Source organism: Vicia villosa, unplaced genomic scaffold (assembly GCF_029867415.1).
Source record: "Vicia villosa cultivar HV-30 ecotype Madison, WI unplaced genomic scaffold, Vvil1.0 ctg.000009F_1_1_2_unsc, whole genome shotgun sequence".
Lineage (NCBI taxonomy): Eukaryota > Viridiplantae > Streptophyta > Magnoliopsida > Fabales > Fabaceae > Vicia > Vicia villosa.
Genome location: NW_026704938.1, coordinates 93,006 through 101,940, shown reverse-complemented (window position 1 = coordinate 101,940; position 8,935 = coordinate 93,006).

The following is an 8,935-nucleotide window of genomic DNA, read 5'->3' as shown; positions in this document are numbered from 1 at the left end:
CATTAACACATAAATAAATATTCATTAACACATAAATAAATATTCATTAACATATAAATATACATTCAATGTTTAGTTATTCTTCATCTTCGCTATCCACATCATTCTCTTCATCATTCTCTTCATCATTATCTTCGTCGTTCTCTTCGTCGTTCTCTTCGTCATTCTTTTCATTGTTGTCATCAGATTCAAACTCTTCATCATTCTCTTCATCCACATTATTTTCAACCAACAATATAGATGCATCAACTTGATGTCCCTTAACAATTGTATCAGACAAATTTGTAATGTCTTCAGCTGCAACCACTTCATTAATTTGATCAACATCATCAACTTGATAGGCAACATCTTTTACTTGATCGCCATTTTCAATATGACCTTGCGGTTTTGTTTTTATTACAACACACCATCCTCTTTTACGTGTCATAAATGAAGGATAAGGTACATAATAAACTTGCCTAACAATATTTGACATTATGAAAGGATCATACTCTTTGTATTTCCGGTTCATTTGAATCTCAACAGTACCGTATGACCTGTCTATTTTTGTGCCTCTACTTGGATCATACCATTCACAATAAAACAAGACAACTTTATTTTCTGAATCCATGTAATGGTATACCAACTCGTAGATATGTTTAATAACTCCATAAAAGTCATCTTCACCACCATCTGTAACTCCTTTTACAAATACACCACTGTTTATGGTTTTTTTCTCTTCGGTCCATGCCTCAGTGTGAAACTTATATCCGTTCACGAAGTATGTGTGCCATTCATTTAAACTTTGGATAGGGCCTTCTGCCAAGTTTCTCAAATAGAGTATTTCTGGAGTTGGTGGAAACACGGTAGACAATCTTTGCTTGAACCATAAGGGAAATTGAGCATGAATGACGCCGGATGTTGACTGTACACCGGTACTATGAAAATAGGCATTGTTAAATTCCCTACAAAATATACACCATAAGTTAAATAAGTTTGGTATACAGACATTGTCAACAAAGGTAAAAAAACTATTGGGTAAACTTACTCAAGGTATTGTTTAACTTCGACGCAGTTGATCAAGACATGGACATGTGCGAATTGCATTTCTTTCTGGGTCAACCAATGCACACTCTTCTTTCCAGAAGGTCGACCTGGAAGACCGAATACTGATAAGGTGAATTGACTCCTCTGGTTGACATTTACCGGATTCCGTATGGTTCTAGGAGTTAACATCAAGTGATTGAAATAATGACTGCAAAAATGTGATGTTTCTCGATGCAGGTAATGTGCACATATAGAACCTTCAACTCTTACTTTATTCTTCACTGATCGCTTTGAATCACCCATGAACCTTTCAAACGGATACATCCACCTATATTGAACTGGTCCACCAAGAAAGGCTTCATATGCAAGATGCACAGGTAAATGTTCCATTGAGTCGAAGAAACCAGGCGGAAATACTTGTTCCAACTTACAAAGAATGATTGCAATGTTTTGGTCCAACTTCATGATGTCTTCCACTTTTAAAGCTGACGCACAAATATCTCTAAAAAACTGACTAATTTCAGTCAGTGGATCAAGAACATGTTTGGGTAGCGAGCCAAATGCAATTGGTAACAATTGTTCCATGAAAATGTGACAATCGTGACTTTTCATTCCATGCAACTTCCCAGTGTTAGGGTCAGCACACCTTGATAAATTTGATGAATACCCATCGGGCATTCTCAAATCTTTTAGCCATCGACAAACAGCTTTAGCTTCTTGGGAAGTCAAAGTGAAACAAGCCTTGGGTTTTAATAACTTTCCATTCGGTAGAGGCTTCAACTCCAACTCTCTTCTGTTACACCATTTTTCCATGTCTTGTCTGGCCTTTTCATTATCTTTTGTTTTGCCTTTCACATCCATCAGTGTGTTAAATACATTATCAAAAAAATTCTTCTCAATATGCATAACATCTAGATTATGGCGCAACAAGTTATCCTTCCAATACGGGAAGTCCCAAAATATACTTCTTTTTGTCCAATTGTGCGTGACTCCGTATCCTTCAATTCGGCATTCTTTGCCAGTATCTGTAAATTTTGGTAGCTCACTAACTTGTTCCCATATAGCCCATGGTGACAATCGAGGCGGAGGCGAATCTTTCACTCGTACATCTTTTTTAAAGTTTGTCATGTTTCTTCTATAGGAGTGATTTCGTGGTAGGAATCTTCGGTGACAGTCAAACCACGAGCTTTTCCCACCTTTATCCAACGTGAACCCTTTGTTGTTTCCCATGCAATGCGGACAACCCATTTTTCCATGCGTACCCCAACCAGACAACATGCCATATGCTGGAAAGTCGTTGATGGTCCACATCAATGAAGCTCGCATTATAAAGTTTTCTTTACGTGATATATCATAAGTCCATTCTCCAATCCACAATCTCTTCAAATCATCAATTAAAGGTTGTAAATACACATCAATTCCTGCTTTTGGACTCGAAGGTCCTGGAATGACGCACGTCAAAAACATGTATGGTTTTGTCATGCACATCTCAGGAGGGAGGCTGTAAGGGGTTACAATAACTGGCCAACAAGAATATGCGGTTCCCGACCCTTGGACATATGGAGTAAATCCATCGGAGCATAAACCAAGCCTGACATTTCTAGGTTCTGCGGCAAAATCAGGATGCATTCGATCAAAATGCTTCCATGCCTCGCCATCAGATGGATGTCGCATAGTGCCTGGACTTGTGTTATTTGTGTGATGCCATGTCATTTGACTTGCACTGTGCATTGAAGCAAACATTCTTTTTAACCTTGGTATTATCGGAAGATAAAACATGGACTTTACTGCTACACGGTCTTGATTAGTGTTAACGGCTCTACTGGGAACTTTATATCTTGGACTCTTACAAAACTTACATTCCTCCAACAACCCATCTTGAGTACCAAACTCATTGTCGTAGAACAACATACAGCCATTAATGCAACAATCAATCTTTCTTACTCTTAAGCCCAACTTCGACACCAACTTCTTTGCTTCATAAAATGTTGTAGGCAAGTTGTCTTTCATTGCAGTTGAGTCCAACATCATCTTTACGAAGAATTCCAAACACTGATCAGGAACATTCCAATTTGCCTTGGCGGCCAACAATCTCACACAAATTGATAACTTTGACTCAGACGATCCATCAAACAACGGCGTATTCATCTCATTCAACAACTGATAAAATTTCTGCACTTCCTCATTCGGCAACTCTTCCCCACCAAAATCTTCAGGCTCATCATAGGTCACGTTCACACCAAAAGCATCCTCAACCATGTCACCAATCAGATTAAAGTTTTCCTCATATTCCACAGGCGGCCGACTACTTGAAGCATGAGAGTTACTAGTCTCTGGTACGTTACTAGGCAGTTCTTCACCGTTAAACATCCAAACCCAATAATTTGCAATGAAACCCCTTCTATGCAAATGAGCTGTTATTTCCTGTGGGTCACTAATTATTGGTCTACATTCACATTTAAGACAGGGACACCTAACTCCTCCTTCGCTTCGACATAATTCCTGAGCAAACGCCCAACTGATAAACCCTTCAACTCCTACTATAAAATTGGGTTTAAGTCCCATTCTTCCTGGAAATGTTCTATCGTACATCCAACTACGATAATACCGATAATATTCCATACTGCACATTTATACAATCATTATCATTTTGAGTTAGTATTATCGATAATACCGATAATATTATTCTTAAACGTATACTAGTTAATATTTACTATTCTTAAAAATATTATTTAATAACAATACTACTAATATTTTTAACTACACACGTTATATTGAACATCTTTAACCATACAGTAATTATTTTTTTTAACTACACATTTTAAACTACATATATTGGAAATATTATTTAATAAAAATAAACATATTATGTTTTTGTTACACACATAATAATAAAATAAAAAATAAGAAATAAGAAATAAGAAATATTACTATTATATTTGGAAATATACAAACACATACATATTATGTTTTTATAACATATATACAAATTCAGTTTTAAATCTATTATATATGAACAAAATAAAAAATAAAAATAAAAAATGTTTTTATTAAATATATGATATACATAACATATATAAAAATTCTTTTTAAAATATATAAATATAATACATATTCTATTTTTTTTAAATATACTATAATCTATACAAAAAAACAAAAATCTATCAAAAATCTATACAAACACATACATATTATCTTAATAAATCTATTAAAAAATTAAAAATTAAAAATGATATATAACTATTATATTAGTTTTGAATATATAAAATTTGTTTAAGTTATAATAATCTATTTTTTAAAGTGAGAACTTTATAATATATATCTATATTATATTCTTAAAAATGAAAACTTTATAATATATATATAACTATTATATTCTTTTTAAAATTATATTAATATTTATAATAATCTATTTTATATATTATAAAATATTAAACAAAAAATTCGTTTTAATAAAAATAATAATATATAATAATTTTAATAATAGTTTTAATATATCAATTTTTTTCTAATAGTTTTAAAAATATTAATAAAAAATATATTTAATTTTCGTTTTTATTTTATTCACTATATTCTATTTTATTTTTTAAGATATAACAATTTTAATATATCAATTTTTTTCTAATAGTTTTACAATATATAAAAACACATTATAAATCTATACAAACACATACATATCTTGATAAATTTACTAAAAAATCTATACAAACACATACATATTATCTTAATAAATCTACTAAAAAAAATCACATTATAAATCTATACCAAAAATCATTATAAATCACATTAAAAATCTATTTTATTTACTTACCTCTTCTTCAATCTACTCCTCCTTCTTCAATCTACTCTCCTCCTTCTTCAAATCTACTAAATCTATACCAAAAAAAAATCAAAAATTAATAACAGAATCAAGAATAAAATTATAAGATAATACTGATGCAACCTCTTAATTACCTTTGATATCAAAAAAATATTTGGATTGATGCAATTGGATTTTAGGAGAGTAAATTTCTGTTCTGGTTTTGGTTTTGGGGGAGAATGTTGCTGAAACGAAAATGGAATTGAAAAGAAGGTGTGGTGAAGTGAAGTGAATTGGTTGCATTAATACACAATGTTGCGACGTGAATAAAACCTCGCTATTTGCCACGTGCTAAATACGTCGCAACAAGCAAACGGTAATATTTAATTAATCAACGGTCACTTACGCTGCCACTCTGTCAAATCATGTTTCCCCCCATTTTGAATTATAAATGTGGCGACGTGACAATAACGTCACCACCAAATTTTTCAAAATTTTGAATATTCCCCCATTTGAACGTTATGGGGTGTGATGAATTAATTTATGTAATTAATGTAGCGACGTGCAACCCACGTCGCAACTGTTTTTCACACAACCCCATGTCTGACTCCCAACCACTTTAATACTGTAAAGTAAATTAATATTAAAATATAGGTGGCGACGTTGTATTCACGTCGCAACAAGCATTTATTAGCCACGTGTTCTCCACGTCGCTAAATATGTCGCTGGAGATGAGTTTTTTTGTAGTGTATAAGCTCGTGATAAAAAGACTGTAATCAAACAAGTCTTTTATTATCATACAAACTAATAAACTATAAGCTATAAGTTCAAAATAAGGCGTGCCAAACAGTGCCATAGTGTAAAATAAAATATTTATGTTGTAATTTTATTTCATATTTAAATCTCTAATATATCCAATATAAAAAAATTATTTAATTTTATTTCAGACTTGAATTTCTAATACATTAAATATTAGAAGTTAACATTGTATAGTAGAAACTCTTTATATTAATACTCGATAAATTAATAAATTCTCTAAAATAATAAATTTGTCTGGTCCCGATTTGGGTCAATGTAAAAAATTGAAAAACTCGATAAAATAATAAGATAATAATTTTTTCGAGAGACTCCTTTATAATTTTCGGTCCTAAGAAAATTATAAATTAATAACTCATAGAAACGGAAAAAAAAAATTACACTCTATTGAAATATGATTCAATAGTTGTTTGTTTTCCTTTAAGAATACATTGAACACATTTGTTCTTCTTGTTTACATTTATTGTACTTCAAAAGTCATTGTTGATTTCCAATGCATATGAACACAGTAGTTACTAATTTACATTGAGTCTCAAGGATCGCTGCAACGTAATTCTAAGAGGCATAGACTAATTTGCCCTTTTATTATATGTATAGTATAATTACTTAAAAACTCTTTAAATTAATAATTATTAATTTATCGATAAATTAATAACTCTCTAAATTAATAAATTTCTCCGGTCCTGACATTATTAATTTAAGGAGTTTCTACTGTAGTTATATATATATATATATATATATATATATATATATATATATATATATATATATATATATATATATATATATATATATATATATATATATATATATATATATATATATATATATATATATATATATCGTATTAAAAAAATATAATTGTATTGAATATTTAATTCAATTTGGGATTAATTCATCCATATAATTAACCACAACTTTATAATTTTAAATATGATATAAATTGGTTTTTCGCTTTACTCAATTAAACCTATTTTTATACGTGATTATCCAAATGTAGATAATGAGGTCTCCACAAATCATTTTTGTATTATTAATTATTTGAAACTAAATATAGGAAAAGGAAAAAAAAGAAAACTAGAACAGACCATAAGAAACATGCATGACGGCGAGCAATCATTGGTAATGTTTATTCTCTAACTTATTACTACTTTATTTAACTGTCACCAAATAATCTGAAAACAATTTTGCAACTTACTTATATTATACACTGCATGACACTGCTCCGTTAATAATAATAACGTAATATATCACATAATTTAGATTGCTTGAAGCATGATTTAAGCCATATATAGAAATTTTTAGTTTTTGAATTGAAGATCACAGTCATTTCTAATGATTGTTCGTTAGTCAATCTTTTTATGCTTTTACTCTATGTTTTATGATGAAGTGTTGCTTTAAGTAGGATAATAGTCACTGTCATGTTAATTTAGTCCTCTTATCTCGGATCACAGATGGATAAAGTATTACTGAATCATTGCAAATTTGCAGTTAGTCATAGATGTGAAAATTTTGTATGCTTTACTCTTTGTTTTATGGTAGGAAAAACTTTTTTTTTTTTTTTTTAAGATTCTATATCCTTGAATATCAATTATTTTTATTCCCTAATAAAAATCATATATTATATAAACGATCAAACAAATGTTTTTTTTGGAACATTCATAATAATAGATCGAGAGAATATAGGTTTTTGATTTGGCACTTTTTTATTCTATAATTATCCTTGCATAATTTTTTATTTTCTCCAACTTTTTTATTTATTATAGGGTTTAGAGTTTAGGATTTGGATAAAATGGACGAAATCTTGTGTTTTCAAGTTCAATGTAAGTTCTGAGAGGTTTGCGTCAAGGGATCCCTTGTCACCATTCCTATTTCTTCGTGCAGTGGAAGGTTCCACTCTGGCAAGATTGATGCATAATGCTATTCACTTAGGTGAGTTCCAACCATTCAAAGTTTATGAGGACACGACAAGGTAATCTTTAGAGAGGGATCGTGGCATAATTTATGTTGTATCCACGTGGTTTTGCGTGTCTTTGAGTTGGCCTCAGGTTTATGTGTGAACTTCTTCAAAAGCAAAGTCATTAGCATTAATCTAGAGGATAGGTTCTTGCAAGGAGCTTCAACATTATTATCTTGTGGCATTAGTTCTATTTCATTTTTGTTTCTTGGAATACGCGTGGGAACCAATCCAAGGAAGAGAGCAACATGGGCTCCAATTTTGATAAAATTTTGTAGTCGTCTTTCATCTTGGAAAGGTAGACATCTCTTAATAGGTGGTCGCGTGGTAATTTTTAATTTTGTGTTGAATGCAATACCAATTTATTATTTTTCTTTCTAAAAAGCACCAAAGGCAATCATTCTTGATATAGAGAAGATACTACGTGCATTTCTATGGGGAAGTGTTGAAGACAAGATGAAAATCAATTGGGTTAGATGGGCTAAGGTGTGTAATTCAAAGAAAAATGTAAGGTTAAGAGCCAAGAATTGTGAAAGGTTTAATTCGGCCTAGTTAAGTAAATGAAATTTGAGAATACTTAATGAACTTAAGGATGTGGTATACTCTTCTGTCACATAGGAATGGTGAGATCAAGATAAAAAAATAGATGTAAGACGTCTAGAAAACACTTGAAAAGACTATTTATGGTGGAAGGATTTAAGGGTAGCTGGAGGGACGTCATTGATGGAAGAGCAAAATTGGTTTGGAAGCAGTATATCATGCAGGATAGGAAATAGAAAATCCATTGATTTTTCGAGAGACAAATGGTTAGGTCTTGACTCCATGAGCAATATGTTTCCACTTCTATTTTTGTGTGCGCCTCAAGGTATGTTCTAAGCCGGAATTGGGTGGTGGCTTTTGGACAAGTAACTTCAAGTAAAAGAGGGGGTGAATTGTGATATTCAAAATTTGCAATTAATTTAGAAATTTTATTACTTAAGAAGCAAATTGTGTTAGTGGTTTTAAGATCAGAAAGAAAAGTAGCAGAAAAATAAAACAATAAAGTAAATAACATGAATTTAAAAGATAAGGGTTAGAGAGACAACACCAGGGAATTATCCAAGTTCGGTCGAACGTTGACCTAGTTCTGTGTGCAAGAGATCTTCTTGAGATTTTTCTATAATATTGAGCATTTATAGGTTATGTCCACGAACATTTGATACAAACGAATCAAGAGATTTTCCACTAGCTTATCCCCCAACCAAAAGTGAGCTTTGCCACGGGTTGAACTCACAAACCGAGTAGAGATTTACAAGATGATCTCAATAACCAACAAACGTTTCCAAGTTGAGTGCTAT